This window comes from Phyllobates terribilis, unplaced genomic scaffold (genome assembly GCF_046119375.1).
Source record: "Phyllobates terribilis strain yellow unplaced genomic scaffold, ASM4611937v1 Scaffold_1__5_contigs__length_1240528914, whole genome shotgun sequence".
Lineage (NCBI taxonomy): Eukaryota > Metazoa > Chordata > Amphibia > Anura > Dendrobatidae > Phyllobates > Phyllobates terribilis.
This window is the reverse complement of record NW_027362761.1, coordinates 193,913,498-193,930,626: the sequence shown is the minus strand read 5'-3', so window position 1 is coordinate 193,930,626 and position 17,129 is coordinate 193,913,498.

Here is a 17,129-nt window from a genome sequence, read left to right as displayed (position 1 = left end):
CCCCCTGTCCTCAGGCCACCCTCGCTGAACCGACGGTATGACACTTGTACAGGTACTACCGTCTACAACGCATGATAGCAGCTCCTGTTCTTCCTCCTCCTCCTCCTCCTCCTCTCCCTCATTGTCCCCAATGCACGTTGGGATGAGATGAGGCTGGGCTGTGTGTAATCGCCCGCTACGGCTTCTTTATCCATCTCATCATACTCTGGCTGCAATGCCTCCTCTTTAATTCTCTGCAGAGAGCGTTGCAAAAGACAGACAAGTGGGATGCTGACACTAATGATGGCGTCATCGCCACTCACCATCTTGGTGGCCTCCTCAAAGTTTGTCAGGATGGTACATATGTCAGACATCCAGGTCCACTCCTGAGGTCTTATGTGTGGAGTCTGACCTGAATATCAACGGCCTTGTTGCAGCTGGTACTCCACAACTGCTCTCTTCTGCTCACAAATCCTTTGCAACATGTGGAGGGTAGAGTTCCAACATGTGGGGACATCACACACCAGTCGGTGTGCCGGAAGCTGCAAACGCTGCTGCAACACAGCTAGGGCGGCGGAAGCTGTAGCCGACTTGCGAAAATCAGCTGACTGGCGCAATACTTTCACGAGCAGATCTGGCAACTCGGGGTACGATTTAAGAAACCGCTGAACCATGAGGTTAAGCACATGAGCCAGGCATGGTACGTGTGTGATCTCACCTCGCCTCAGAGCCGCCACCAGGTTACGGCCATTGTCACACACGACCATGCCGGGATGTAGGTTTAGCGGTCTCAGCCACAGATCTGCCTGCTCTTTCACAGCTGTCCACAACTCACAAGCAGTGTGAGGTTTATCATCTAAGCTTATGAGTTTCAGCACAGCCTGTTGCCGCTTGGCGGAGGCAGTACTGCAATGCTTCCAGCTTGTAACTGATGTGGTGATATCTGAGATGGAGGCTGAACATGAGGAGGAGGAGGAGGAGGATGCGCAGGAGCTGTACACTGTGGGGGCAACTCTGACTGACATAGGGCCCGCAATCCTCGGTGTGGGGAGGATGTGTTCCGTCCCAAGGTCCGACTGGGTCCCGGCTTCCACTATGTTTACCCAGTGTGCCGTCAGAGAGATGTACCATCCCTGGCCACAAGCACTTGTCCACGTGTCCGTTGTCAGGTGGACTCTCCCAGTAACTGCGTTGTGGAGGGCACGACAGATGCTTTGGGACACGTGCTTGTGTAGTGCGGGGATGGCACACCGGGCAAAATAGTGTCGGCTGGGGACCGAGTACCGAGGGACGGCCACCGCCATAAGATTGCGGAAGGATTCCGTCTCCACCAGCCTAAAAGGCAGCATTTCCAATGCAAGCAGTCGTGAAATGTGCGAATTTAGGACTGTGGCCTGTGGGGCGTTAGCTGCGAATTTCCGCTTTCGTTCAAAGGTCTGGGATATGGACAATTGAACGCTGCGGTGGGACGTGGACGCTGATGCTGTTTCTTGAGAAACTGCCATAACAAGTGAAGACTGAGAGGAGGGGGCATCTTTACATGCAGTATGGACAGGGGATTACTTTGCACACACAACAGGGGGTTCTATTGCACGCACAACAGTGGAAGAAGCAGTGGTGACACCCGCTGACACTGGTCGTGGACCCTGGGTTTCGCCCCACAAAGTCGGGTGCTTTGCTGCCATGTGCCTGATCATCCTGGTGGTGGTCAGGCTGGTAGTTTTGTCACCCCTGCTGATGCTGGCATGGCAGGTGGAACATATGGCCTTTTTGGGGTTATCAGCAGAGTCTTTAAAAAAATTCCAGACTCTGGAAGACCTACCGCTTGTACTGGCAACGTCCCTCGTGTTGGTGTTACGGGGAACGGTTGCCTGCCTTCTGTCTGCGGCCACCACAATGCTTCTTCCTGCCTGTTGGGGTACTCTGCCTCCCTCCCCCTGTGTGCTGCTGGCCTCACTCTGCATGTCCTCCTTCCACGTTGGGTCAGTTACTAGATCATCCACCACCTCCTCCTCTTCCACTTGCGCACCACGATCCTCCTCCTCACTTCCTGGCAATTGTGTCTCGTCATCGTCCACCTCTTGTGACAGATTGCCAACGTCGACTTCCTGTGGCCGTGGCTGTTCAAATATTTGGGCATCGCAACATGGGATCTCCTCTTCCACCACTTCAAGCGTATCAGGCGAGGGGCCCAAATATGGAAATGGACCAGTGAACAGCTCTTCAGAGTGTTCTAGTGTGGGATCACTTGCTGTCTGACGACACTCGGCATGGTGGGAGGAAGGAGCATCAGGGTAAAGAGGAGTATGCGGTCGAGACTCACGGCTACTAAGAGTTGACCGTGTGGAAGACAGACCGGAGGTGGTGGTGCCCAGGTAACTGGAAGTATTGTCTGCTATCCAATTAATAACCTGTTCACACTGATCAGTTCTCAATACTGGTGTTGTTCTGTCCTTCCCTAGTAATTCGGTCAAGAAGTGGGAGCGAGAAGATGTGGCTGTTGGTTGTGGCACATTTTCACCTTGGCCACGGCCCCGTCCTCTGCACGAACCATCACCAGAACGTCCACTTCCACGTCCCTTGCCACGCGCCTTGCCCATTGTAAATGAAGTAAAATAGCTTACACTTGCACTATCAATGGAAAAAGGGTAATAAAGAGTAGATTAGAACCGTGGAAGAGGAAAACCACAGTTATTGTTTACTGGGGTATACCACACTTTTTTAAATAGAGATATTTGCGGCTGAACAGTGAGCGACACACTCAAACTGCTTTTTTTTTAGATACCAAAGGCCCAAAACTGGATAGTACAACGATTTGACCCGTGGAACTGTGAAACCACACTGGGATGTCGGGCCTACACAAGACTATTTTCAACAGATATATTTTTGTGTCACAACAGTCAGGAGACACTACTGTTTTTCTTTACGGAAAAAACTACCAAAAGCTGAATAATAGAGATTTTTTACCGTGGGATGGCAAAACCACAGTTATTGTTTACTGGGGTATACCACACTTTTTTAAATAGAGATATTTGCGGCTGAACAGTGAGCGACACACTCAAACTGCTTTTTTTTTAGATACCAAAGGCCCAAAACTGGCTAGTACAGCGATTTGACCCGTGGAACTGCGAAACCACACTGGGATGTTGGGCCTACACAAGACTATTTTCAACAGATATATTTTTGTGTCACAACAGTCAGGAGACACTACTGTTTTTCTTTACGGAAAAAACTACCAAAAGCTGAATAATAGAGATTTTTTACCGTGGGATGGCAAAACCACAGTTATTGTTTACTGGGGTATACCACACTTTTTTAAATAGAGATATTTGCGGCTGAACAGTGAGCGACACACTCAAACTGCTTTTTTTTTTAGATACCAAAGGCCCAAAACTGGATAGTACAGCGATTTGACCCGTGGAACTGTGAAACCACACTGGGATGTCGGGCCTAGAAAAGACTATTTTCAACAGATATATTTTTGTGTCACAACAGTCAGGAGACACTACTGTTTTTCTTTACGGAAAAAACTACCAAAAGCTGAATAATAGAGATTTTTTACCGTGGGATGGCAAAACCACAGTTATTGTTTACTGGGGTATACCACACTTTTTTAAATAGAGATATTTGCGGCTGAACAGTGAGCGACACACTCAAACTGTTTTTTTTTTTAGATACAAATGGCCCAAAATGGATAATACAGAGGTTTGAACCGTGGAAGTGCAAAACAACACTTCTGTTTCTCTAGCCTACACCAGACTATTTTCAATAGTTATATTTGTGTCTGAAAAATCAGAGGCACGCTTTTTTTTGGGGGGGGGGAGGGGGGACACACCAAAAGGTTAATAAGACGGGTATTTGTACAGTGTGAAGGATGAAAAAAAAGGAGGATTTAGATGGAAATAAAAGGATTTTTCCTGGCCCCCGACACCTGGTGCTAAGTCCAGCAATTTGAGCAACAGGAGCACACAGGACTGTAATGCAGCGTTTGCTGGTATAACCACTGTGTCTTCTATACAGCCTGCCTGCCTGGTATCTGGGATGGATATTAGTCCTGAAAAGGACTGTTTGTTTGTTCTGGCAGCCTTTACAGACCCTACACTAACTATTTTGCAGTTTATATCTCTCCCTAAATCAGCAGCGCTGTCCCTACCCTGTCTAATCCGGAGCGACTGTGTCCAAGATGGCGGCGCCCGGTTTTAAATACTCGAGGTGACGCTGTGAGGCCAGCCAATCACTGTAATGCCCACAACCAACATGGCTGCAGCATTACAGTGACTGGCTGGCAATCCCTGCATGTTCATTGGCTCTGTAAAGAGCGCCAAACATGCAGGGCGGAGACCCGAGCTCCCGCCCGAGTAACCCGGAAATGCTCGGTGCTCACCGAACATCCCGAGTAGCGTGATGCTCGGGCGAGTACCGAGCAGTGTCGAGCATGTTCGCTCAACACTAGTCTTTATGACACCAAAAGTGACACCATTCTAAAAACTGCACCCCTCAAGGTGCTCAAAACCACATTCAAGAACTTTATTAACCCTTCAAGTGCTTCACAGGAATATGGAAGAAAAAACTTAACATTTAACTTTTTTCACAAAAATGTTACTTTAGACCCAATTTTTTTTATTTTCGCAGGGGTAACAGGAAAAAATGGACCCAAAATTTGTTGTGCAATTTTCCGAGCACGCAGATACCCCATAAGTGGGGAAAAACCACTGTTTGGGCGCACGGCAGGGTTCGGAAGGGAAGGAACGCCATTTGACTTTTTGATTGTAAAATTTGTTTGAATAAATAGCAGGCACCATGTTGCGTTTGGAGAGGCCCTGATGTGTCTTAGCAGTAGTTTTTCAGTCCCCAATTTTGCATTTTCATAAGGGTAACAGGAGAAATTGCACCATGCAGTTTGTTGTGCAATTTCTCCTGAGTAAGCAGATACCCCATATGTGGGGGAAAACCACTGCTGTGCCTAAACAGTGGAAACCTCCCACAAGTGACACCATCTTGGAAACTAGACCCCTCAGGGAACTTATCTAGATGTGTGGTGATCACCTTGAATCCCCAGGTGCTTCACAAAAGTTTATAACATTGAGACGCAAAAATAAAATTTTCACATTTTCCCACAAAAATGTCTTTCCCATATCTAGATGTGTGGTGAGCACCCTGAACCCCCAAGTGCTTTACAGAAGTTTATAACATGGAGCTGTGAAAATAAAAAAATCAAACTTTTTCTACAAAAATGATGTTTTAGCCCCAATTTTTTTATTTTCACAAGGGTAAGAGGAGAAAATGGACCCCAAAAACTTTTGTGCAATTTCTCCTCAGTGCGCCAATACCCCATATGTGGGGAAAATACAGTGTTTGGGTGCACGGCAGAGTTCAGAAAGGAAGGAGCACTGTGTGACACAAAGCACTGTGTGAACACAAAATTGTCTGGAATCGAGAGTGGACACCATGTCGCATTTGGAGAGCTCCTGATGTGCCTAAATAGTGGAAACCCCCCACAAGTGACCCCATTTTAGAAACTAAAAAAGGATTTTATCAAGGGGTATAGTGAACATTTTGAACCCAGAGGTACGACACAGAATTTGATTAAGTCATCATATTGAATAAGTTGTCATTTGTCTTGAGCGCAAGTGCTTGCTACTTGAGTTTTCATTGGGTACTCAGGTATGCACCATGTATCGCGGGTGCTCGAGTGATATGCTCAAGTCCCCGCCCAAATGTTTCACGGTTATTGGACACCCAAAAAAAACATGCAGGGATCGCTTGTGCATGGCAGGCAATCCCCGTGAGTTTTTTTGCTGCAAAGCATATGGGGCGGAGACTTGAGCATGTCACTTAAGCACCCGCGATACTCAGTGCAGACCCGAGCACCCGAGGCAAACTCAAGTAGCGAGCTCTTGCGCTCAACACTAGTCGCATATCTTTTTTTTTATACTTTTGAAAAAAATCCCAACCCTAACCCTAGCCCAACCCTAACCCCAACCCCAACCCTAGCCCACCACTAACCCCAACCCTAACCCCAACCCTAACCCTATAACAACCCTAACCCCAACCCCAACCCTAACCCTAGCCCAACCCTAACCCCAACCCTAACCCGAGCACAACCCTAACCCTAGAGTTTATTTTTAACGCCTTTCCTCGTGCGGTTTAAGTGATTAAACTACTTTATTCTTTGGGTTGGTGCGATTACAGCGATACCAGAATCATATCAGGCTTTTATGATTGACAGCTGTCACACACTAAAAGACCCATTTTTTTTATAAAATCTAGTTTTTGCATCGCCATATTTTGAGAGCTATAATTTTTCCATATTTTGGCCGACAGAGTCATGTGACAGCTTGTTTTTTGCGGGATGAGTTGACATTTTTATTGGTGCCATTTTCAGGCATGTGACATTTTTTGATCGCTTTCTATCCCGATTTTTGGGAGGCAGAATAAAAAAAACCAACAATTCAGGAATTTTTTTATTTTTTTATTGTTGTATGCTGTTCCGCTTGTGGTAAAATTGATAGGGTAGCTTTATCCTTCGAGTCAGTACGTTTACAGCGGTTCCACATTTATATTGTTTTTTTATGTTTTGGCGCTTTTACACAAAAAAAGCTATTTTAAAAAAATATATATTTTTTTGCCTCACTTTATTCTGAGAGCTATAACTTTTTTATTTTTCGGCTGATGGAGCTTTATGGCAGCTTGTTTTGAGGGACAAGATGAAATTTTCAGCGGTACCATTTTAATTTATATTTGTCTTTTTGATCGCGTGTTATTCCATTTTTTTGGCGGTATGATGATAAAGCATTGTTTTTTGTTCATTTTTTATTTATTTTTTTTACCGTGTTCACGAAAGGAGTTAACTAGTGGGACAGTTTTATAGGTCAGGTCGTTCTGGATGCGGCAATACCAAATATGTGTACTCTTATTGTTTTTTTTGATCGGTACATTATATTTTTATTTTTGGTGGATTATTTTTTTTATTTTTTTTTTTATATTTTTACAAATTTTTTTTTTTTCATTTTTAAACACTTCTTTTACTTGTGTTCTTTTTCCCACTATGGGTCTTTCACTTTTTTTATTCTGATCTCCTGTATAGCATAGGGATGAAGCACCATCACTTTGCTCTGCGCATGACCAAAGTATCTTCCTGCTGTTTGGTGACCCGGATGTTGTCATGACGACATCGGGTCATCATGGCAACATCTGGGAAGCTGCGGCAGACAGCGTTGGATGCCGGCAGGAGAGGTGAGTATCCCGATCAACTCCCCTTGCCACGGCAATGCTGCGATCGACTTCAATCGCAGCATTGCAGGGGTTAATGTGCCAGGAGCGGTGCGGGACTGCTCCCAGCACAAAGCACCAGGTGTCAGCTGTGACAATCAGCTGACACCCGGCGGTGATCGCCTGACGTACTAATATGTATCAGGCTCTTAAGTCCCAGGGCGCAGATACGTATTAGTACGTCTTGGGCTTTAAAGGGGTTAAAGATGACAGATTTCATTTGTATTTTAGGCAAAAATTTTTTTTTTTTATATATATATATATATATATATATATATATATATATATATATATACAGTACAGACCAAAAGTTTGGACACACCTTCTCATTTAAAGATTTTTCTGTATTTTCATGACTATGAAAATTGTACATTCACACTGAAGGCATCATAACTATGAATTAACACATGTGGAATTATATACTTAACAAAAAAGCGTGAAATAACTGAAAATATGTCTTATATTCTAGGTTCTTCAAAGTAGCCACCTTTTGCTTTGATGACTGCTTTGCACACTCTTGGCATTCTCTTGATGAGCTTCAAAAGGTATACACTGCTCAAAAAAATAAAGGGAACACTTAAACAACAGAATATATCGCCAAGTAAATCAAACTTCTGTGAAATCAAACTGTCCACTTAGGAAGCAACACTGATTGACAATCAATTTCACATGCTATTGTGCAAATGGAATAGACAATAGATGGAAATTATTGGCAATCATCAAGACACCCTCAATAAAGGAGTAGTTCTGCAGATGGGGACCACAGACCACATCTCAGTACCATTGATTTCTGGCTGATGTTTTGGTCACTTTTGAATGTTGGTTGTGCTTTCACACTCGTGGTAGCATGAGACCGACTCTACAACCCACAGAAGTTGCTCAGGTAGTGCAGCTCATCCAGGATGGCACATCAATGCGAGCTGTGGCAAGAAGGTTTGCTGTGTCAGTCAGCGTAGTGTCCAGAGGCTGGAGGCTATACCGGGAGACAGGCCAGTACACCAGGAGACGTGGAGGGGGCCGTAGGAGGGTAACAACCCAGCAGCAGGACCGCTACCTCCGCCTTTGTGCAAGGAGGAACAGGAGGAGCACTGCCAGAGCCTTGCAAAATGACCTCCAGCAGGCCACAAATGTGCATGTGTCTGAACAAATGGTTAGAAACTGACTCCATGAGGGTGGTATGAGGGCCTGACGTCCACAGATGGGGGTTGTGCTCACAGCCCAATACCGTGCAGGATGCTTGGCATTTGTCACAGAACACCAGGATTGGCAAAGTCGCCACTGGTGCCCTGTGCTCTTCACAGATGAAAGTAGTGTAAGGCAGCGCTACTTATTATCCTGGGGGATACTCGCTTGCTGCGTCAATCAACTCACATATGATAAGTTCAACAATCCACAGTTTATTACACGTCATAAACCGTATTTCCCATACAACATGTCCACGAGCCCAAGTGGCAGACCGGCCCACTTGGCTCTAATTACAGCCTCCCGCAAGGTAATAAAACAATGTCCATGAAAATGTCCATAACATAAAGAGTATTACCTTTATCGGCTTTCAGCTGCTTTTAGTCCGTCACCACTGTGACTCTAAGGCTTGACCACACGTGGTCTCCAGCCCTCCACCCGTCCAAGGCCACTGGCATCTCTCACATACTCAGATCCAGGCTCTGCCCTCCAGGACGCTTGTGTGGCACTCCGAGGCTTACTGGCATCCCCCACACTCTCACAGAGGGATCCAGGCTTCACCTCCACCGGAGTCCACCAGGCCTCACCAAGCCTCACACGAGCGGTGTTCCCCGCACACACAGGGAACAGCCTCGTTCCAGCCGTCACTCCCTTTAAGGCTTACTGGCATACTACTCATATCCAGGCTTCACCTTTCAGGATGCTTGTGTGGCACTCCAAGGCTTACTGGCATCCCACACACAAACACAGGGATCCAGGCTTCACCTCCACCGGAGTCCACCAGGCCTCACCAGGCCTCACAGGAGCGGTGTTCCCCCTACACACACAGGGAACAGCCTCGTGCCTCTCACACGGTGCCCACACAGGAGCTCCCAACACACAGGAACTCCTACACACCGGAACACACCCACACAGGAACACACAGGGTTTATATATCTTGCAGCACACTCACAGATAGGACCTTAACTGATGTCAGAGTCATGTGTCCACACCCTCTGTGTGCATAAGGACCTGTGTGATGTCACGGTCATGTGACCAGTCAATTAAAGGGGAAGATACATGGTCATTCAAACACACTGAACCATTAAAGGGATGTCTGCTACATCACATATTCCCCCCGTCTGTTCAAACTTGTGGGGTTGAACACATAATATATAAAACAGTCTATATCCCACAGTTCACACTGAGACCATGCACTTGACCCTTGCGTTGTCCAGCCCCTGGAACATTAAACATTGACATTAACCCACTCCTTAGGGATCTACCATCTGTCAATGTCATCGACTCCGTCAAGTCACATTTCCGGGTCGTAAACTTGCCAGACTTCCCCCGCTCCCAGCGGCTCCCCCGCTCCCAGCGGTCAGTCGAAACCCTACCAGGTCTCCCCCGCTCCCAGTGGTCAATACAACAGTGTGACTCCACATGGTTCCGTCCTCTATTGGGTCGATTGTATGGGCCACTCAACCCTGAGTCACTGGAGGTCTCACTACCTCCAAACCCACTCCCAGGACATCTTGAAAGGTCCCCAACCTCAGCTGCTCTGATATTTAGGGAGCCCTTTCTCTGTCTGGTCTCACACTTTCTAGACGGCTGCCATCTTCTGCTGCTCAGATGACGCTGTCTATCCACTCGCAGTCTAGCAAGATTCAACTTTTCCACCTCTCGCAGGTAGGTCACTCGGTACTCCACCAGCATGCTCATATCTGCAAGACTTTCTTCCGTTCCTATAGCGTAGAACGACACCATGCAGTCTTCATCCGGCATCCAGTCCCGACGATCACGTGGACTGCTCACCCTTACCACACCAGACTTCTTCACCATCATCTGCATGGCTCGGCCATTTCTCCCAATGAGCTCTTTCACCAGAACACGAGGCACCCGGATGACCTCTTCTCGCAGACTGTTAGCCTTCCTCATTAGCTCCAGTTGTCTAGCGGCTTGCTCCGTCTTCAACCGGAGAAACCGCTTCGTGCGAATACATCGCCAATGTATGTCACTCAGGATCGCCACCCTCTTCACTGTGACTTCAGTCGTGGACAGGACCACCAGCTGTCTAGCCTCTGAGGTCAAGTACACCTTACAGGCTCCCACGGCCTTCTTAAACTCCTCATGCACGAACTCACGGGTGCAATCTTCCCTCAGGTCCTCGGGTACATCTACGAGGCACTTGTACCGAAACGTTTCGGTCTCACCAGTGGTTTCCAGACGATCAACCAGCTCAGGTTTCAGGGACAACTGACTTCCAGCTTCTTCACCCTGGATGCTTCCCCTGAGCTGACTCACAGCCACAACTTCACAACTTTTTGTCTTGACCACCTCCACTTCACCTTTATCTTCCAACACCATACTCTTAGCTCTCCTCAGGTCCACCTTCTCATGGTCTAAGGGAGTGAGTGCAACTTGTTTGCCTCTTCCCTTCTCCAAGGAGACCTCGTTCACCACGTGACCCTTTGCTAGGCGACCTTTGAGCTCTAAAACTTCTCCTTCTAGCTCAGTTACTCGCCTCTCAGCAGTCCATCTCTGAAGCTCTTCCTGCTTCAACTGCTCTTCCAGCAGCAGAGCTCTCTCAGACCTCTCCGTCTCCAATGCGCCCACTCGGCTCTCCATAGCCAGTCTCTCACACTTCTCTTGCGTCCACTGGGCTTGTAGCAACTCCTTGAGCTACTTGATGTCGGCTCCGACATCCACCGAATCCTCCGAGCCCACATCACTCGAGGAAGTATTTGCTTCATACCTCCCATCACCAGCGGTCAACTCCTGGCCCTGGTCTGTGGCTTTTCCGATGGACTCCTCCATCTTCTCTCGCTCAGCTTCCATCTTGCTGACTGTTTCCTTAAGGTACGTCTCCGCCTTCTGGAGAGTATCACAGGACATCTGTAGCTCCTTCACCTGAGCTTCCAGATCCAGGGTCTTTCCCCGGAGATCTTCATTCTCCTCACGGATATCTTGCAGAGTGGTCTCAACCACTTGGCGCACTTGCTCTGCGTCCGCCTTATCCTCCTCTAGATTTCCCTTCACCTTGAGGAGATCCTCATAATCTCTCTTCAGTTGTTGCAGTTCCCTACTGCGTTCATCACACTCCTTCTTGGAGTCAGACAGTTCCCTGTTGAACTGTTCGCGCAGTCGTACCAGGCCTGGATCTCTTCCAGAACCTCCATCCTGCCGTGCCTCCTTCTCAAGCTTCAACTGCAAAACCTCTTCCTTGATTTTGTGGCAGTCCTCCTTAATTGCGTGGAACATCTCCTTCCACTGGACAACTTCCTCGTTGCTTTCCTTTAGACTTCACTGTAAGTCCTTCACAACCTGGTATACCCTCTGCCGTTCAGACTCCAGGCTCCGCTGGTCTGAGGACACGTTTTCCAGGTCCGTCAGCTCCTCTTCTGCCTCTGAAGGAGGATCCACCCTTGTAACAACAGCACACAGCATTACATCTCCTTTACTTTCACTTTCAGCAAAGAGTACAGGAGCAACCTATTTGTGGCCCCTGCGCCGTCTACGCGAGGTTGACTTTCTCACCTCATCTATCCCCGCCTGACTGACCTCTCCTTCTACTTCCGTAGTGTCACCGTCAGCTATCGGGTCTGTGTCACTCCTCATGATGTTGTGGACTACCAGGTCACCTCCCACTTTGACATCACCCCCTTCCACTGGAGCTACCCCGTTCTCAACAGTCAAATTGTCATTTCTAGGAGGTACCAACCCACCATCATCAACAATTTCCAGTTTTCCACACTCTATGCTCTTGTGAAAATCCGCCCCTTTTTTAGATTCCGCCCCCTTTTTAACAACCACACCGGCAGGGTAATTTTTACACAAAAAATCAGCGACAGTCTTAGGACTCAGTTCACAAGACCTCTTACCACCTCCCCGGGCACTCTGGGACAACACGGACGTCCCCGGAGAGTCCATAGAATGGTCCACCGCCGCCATTCTATACGGTGCCCACAGCTCCTGCGGTTCCCGCACCATGTCCAGTAAGAGTTTCTCAAATACCTGCTCCGGTCCCAACCGGCCCTTCAAACGCTCAATAGCTCCAGACACCTCTGCTGTTTTGCTCACAGCCATCACGGTACATTGTTCACACTTGAACTTCACCGCTCTCCCCGAAAAATTTTCGTGGCCCCGCCGAGCCACCGCAATACAGGATTTGAGAGCGATGTCAAGCTTCGCAACCCCGCCGAGTTGCAGCAAGATGCTTTAACTTCGTGAGCCCCGCCGAGCCACAGCAAACCAGGTTTGAGTGCGACGACGACCTTCACAACCCCGCCGAGTTGTAGCCAGATGCTTTGACCTTCGTGAGCCCCGCCGAGCCACAGCAAACCAGGTTTGAGTGCGACGACGACCTTCACAACCACGCCGAGTTGTAGCCAGATGCTTTACCACACTCGTCGACCTGTACAGTTGCTCCCAGCAACCAGACTGCAGATGCTCCCAGCAACCAGACTGCAGTTGCCCCTAGCAACCAGACTGCAGCTGCTCCCAGCAATCAGACTGCAGATGCTCCCAGCAACCAGACTGCAGTTGCCCCTAGCAACCAGACTGCAGCAGCCCGCATTCTCCACCACATGTAAGGCAGCGCTGCTTATTATCCTGGGGGATACTCGCTTGCTGCGTCAATCAACTCACATATGATAAGTTCAACAATCCACAGTTTATTACACGTCATAAACCGTATTTTCCATACAACATGTCCACGAGCCCAAGTGGCAGACCGGCCCACTTGGCTCTAATTACAGCCTCCCGCAAGGTAATAAAACAATGTCCATGAAAATGTCCATAACATAAAGAGTATTACCTTTATCGGCTTTCAGCTGCTTTTAGTCCGCCACCACTGTGACTCTAAGGCTTGACCACACGTGGTCTCCAGCCCTCCACCCGTCCAAGGCCACTGGCATCTCTCACATACTCAGATCCAGGCTCTGCCCTCCAGGACGCTTGTGTGGCACTCCGAAGCTTACTGGCATCCCCCACACTCTCACAGAGGGATCCAGGCTTCACCTCCACCGGAGTCCACCAGGCCTCACCAAGCCTCACACGAGCGGTGTTCCCCACACACACAGGGAACAGCCTCGTTCCAGCCGTCACTCCCTTTAAGGCTTACTGGCATACTACTCATATCCAGGCTTCACCTTTCAGGATGCTTGTGTGGCACTCCGAGGCTTACTGGCATCCCACACACACACACAGGGATCCAGGCTTCACCTCCACCGGAGTCCACCAGGCCTCACCAGGTCTCACAGGAGCGGTGTTCCCCCTACACACACAGGGAACAGCCTCGTGCCTCTCACACGGTGCCCACACAGGAGCTCCCAACACACAGGAACTCCTACACACCGGAACACACCCACACAGGATCACACAGGGTTTATATATCTTGCAGCACACTCACAGATAGGACCTTAACTGATGTCAGAGTCATGTGTCCACACCCTCTGTGTGCATAAGGACCTGTGTGATGTCACGGTCATGTGACCAGTCAATTAAAGGGGAAGGTACATGGTCATTCAAACACACTGAACCATTAAAGGGATGTCTGCTACATCACAGTAGGTTCACACTGAGCACATGCGACAGACGTGACAAGAGTCTGGAGACACTATGGAGAGCGATCTGCTGCCTGAAACATCCTTCAGCATGACTGGTTTGGCAGTGGGTCAGTAATGGTGTGGGGAGGCATTTCTTTGGAGGGCCGCACAGCCCTCCATGTGCTTGCCAGAGGTAACTTGACTGCCATTAGGTACTGAGATGAGATCCTTAGACTCCATTTGAGACCATATGCTGGTGTTCTTGGCCCTGGGTTCCTCCTAATGCAGGACAATGCAAGACCTCATGTGGCTGGAGTGTGTCAGCAGTTCCTGCAAGATGAAGGCATTGAAGCTATGCACTGGCCCATCCTTTCCCCAGACCTGAATCCGATTGAGCACATCTGGGACATCATGTCTCGCTCCATCCACCAACGTCACGTTGCACCACAGACTGTCCCGGAGTTGGCAGATGCTTTAGTCCAGGTCTGGGAGGAGATGCCACGGGAGACGATCTGCAACCTCATCATGAGCATGCCCAGGCATTGTAGGGAGGTCATACAGGCACTTGAAGGCCACACACAATACTGAGCCTCATTTTGACTTGTTTTAAGGACATTACATCAAAGTTGGATCAGCCGGTAGTGTGTTTTCCACTTTAATTTTGGGGGTGACTCCAAATCCAGGCCTCCATTGGTTAATAAATTTGATTTCCATTGATGATTTTTGTGTGATTTTGTTGTCAGCACATTCAACTTTGTACAGAACAAAGTATTCAATGAGAATATTTCATTCACTCAGATCTAGGATGTGTTATTTGAGTGTTCCCTTTATTTTTTTGAGCAGTGTATATATTTCCTTCTTTTACATTTTAAAAATTATAAAAAGGAAAATGGGCTGATGCAAACTTTTGGACCCCCTTGGAGATTTGTGTGCTCCGATAACTTTGGCCAAGGTTTCAGACCTTAATTAACCTGTTACGGTTATGGCTTGTTCACTATCATCATTAGGAAAAGCCAAGTGTTTCAAATTTCCCAGCTTTATGGAAACCCAGCGTCCTTTAACCTTGTAGCAAAAAAACAGCACCCATGGGTTCTTCTAAGCAGCTGCCTTGCACTCTGAAAATGAAAATGGTGGAGGCCCACAAAGCAGGAGAAGGCCATAAGAAGATACCAAAGCACTTTTTTTTAGCAAGGAAATGTGTCATTTTTAACTTTAGGCCTTTTAGAGATCATTTCATCTTCAACTTGCTTAACTGTTCACAATAACACTAATTTTGATCAGAGTTGCCCAAACTTTTACATGCCACTGTAATTTCAACTCCCTGGTGCAATTTTGAGAGTTGATCAGTGGTAGTTTTACTACCAAGATGTCCACCTAGAACCGAATCATGATCTTCACATAATATTCTAAGTCGGAGGTTCAAAGGAACAAACAGTTTATCTGGAGGACAAGCGGCAGGGGAATACCACTGGGCTTCTACGACCTCTTTCTCCAGGTCCAAATATATTGCAGAAATGACGACTCCTCTCTGCAAAATGGGAACAGGCTCGCCCCCATTACTTCCAACCAGAAAGCTACGGGACAATGCATCAGCTTTGACATTTTTAACCCACTGAGGATAAGTCACAAAAAAGTTAAACCGGGTGAAAAACAAAGACTACCTTGCCTGTCCAGGAGTAAGTCGCTTAGCAGATTCTAAATACAGTAAATTTTTATGATCGGCTGCATCATTATAAGTTTAATGTTTGCAATGTATGTATTTTACATATCTGTCATTTAATAAAATGAGTTATTGTTAATCATTTATTTTTTTCATGTGAAAAAGTGATAATTGAAGTTGAAAGTTCAGAAATTTGCTTAAAGGGTTGGTCTAATACCTTTAAAGACCTTTACAAATACCTCTCTTTATACCCTAACCACTTTTGTAATTAGCTTATTACTAAATTCCGTACACTTCTCCCTATCCTGATATTTCCTATGTGTGTTTTTTACTTTATTTCCTGTGATTTTTCATTTGAGAGGAGTCTCAAACAGGATGTCACAGGAAGCTGGGCCTGCACTCTCTGCAGTTCTCTGCAGTGTCTGTCACCTCTCTTGAAACAAGAAATCATCAGGGGGTGGCGTTGTGGTCACTTACAACAGCTATTGTCACTGTCGTCCCTTGATGACATTCTTGTTTATTAGAGATGATCAAAAAGTCACCAACATCTTTAGTCACCACTACTGCTGTCACAGTCACAGTTTATTTGTAACACCAAAGTCTCTTCCCCTTTAAATGAATTGTCATCAGGGGGCAGTGACAGAAGCAGTGTGAGTAACACCAGTGCCACCCCCTGATGACGAATTGTTTGAGGGAGGTGATAGAAGCAGTGTGAGTGATAGAAGTGCCAACCCACAACTAGCTCTTCCCGAACTCCACCCATTTTGGTGGAGCTGGTCTAAACTGTCATGCAAATGCCAAAAGTCACAAAAATTTTGCAACTTTCCAAAGTGTTTTATGCTACACTTTGATGAATCAGGGCTGGTCCATCATCCTTATTATCTCAACTGCACTAAGTTTTAAGTGCAATCTGTTCATACAAAGTCATCCTCTCAGTTGAGAAACAGATACAACTGTATCCTAAATTACTATTTCAGCATCAAATACATAAATCTCTCCCATAGCTTACAAGAATATATCAGTCTGGGAGTTTAGTCTGCTTAGCTCATAAAGCATTGTCTGGATTAGATACATCTGCTTCCCAGCTGAACGCAGGGCTAAATAGAATATGTATGGGTTTGCTACATATTAATGTAAACTAGAGTAATTATTCAATGATAACAAATGTCTAAACAATCCCAAAGTATTGAAAGTATTGTAGAACTTTAATTTTTTATGTTAGTTGCAACTATTCTCATGGAACAGTAGAACATAGGATGGTGCTGCCATCCTTTACAACTACATTGGAAAATCCATTTAGCTTTTACCCAATCCTCACCCAATCCTGTCAGACTGGATAGACTTTTATAGGAAGTTACTGTATGTCCTTTAGATGTTTAATTTAAAATTGTATTTTAGGTGATTATGCAAAGAAACATTCTTCATGTTGCTTTGGGCCAATTTTTGCAACATCAGGATAAGACATTAACAAGCTTAAAAGATATTACCTGCTTTACCCTACTATGCAGTTT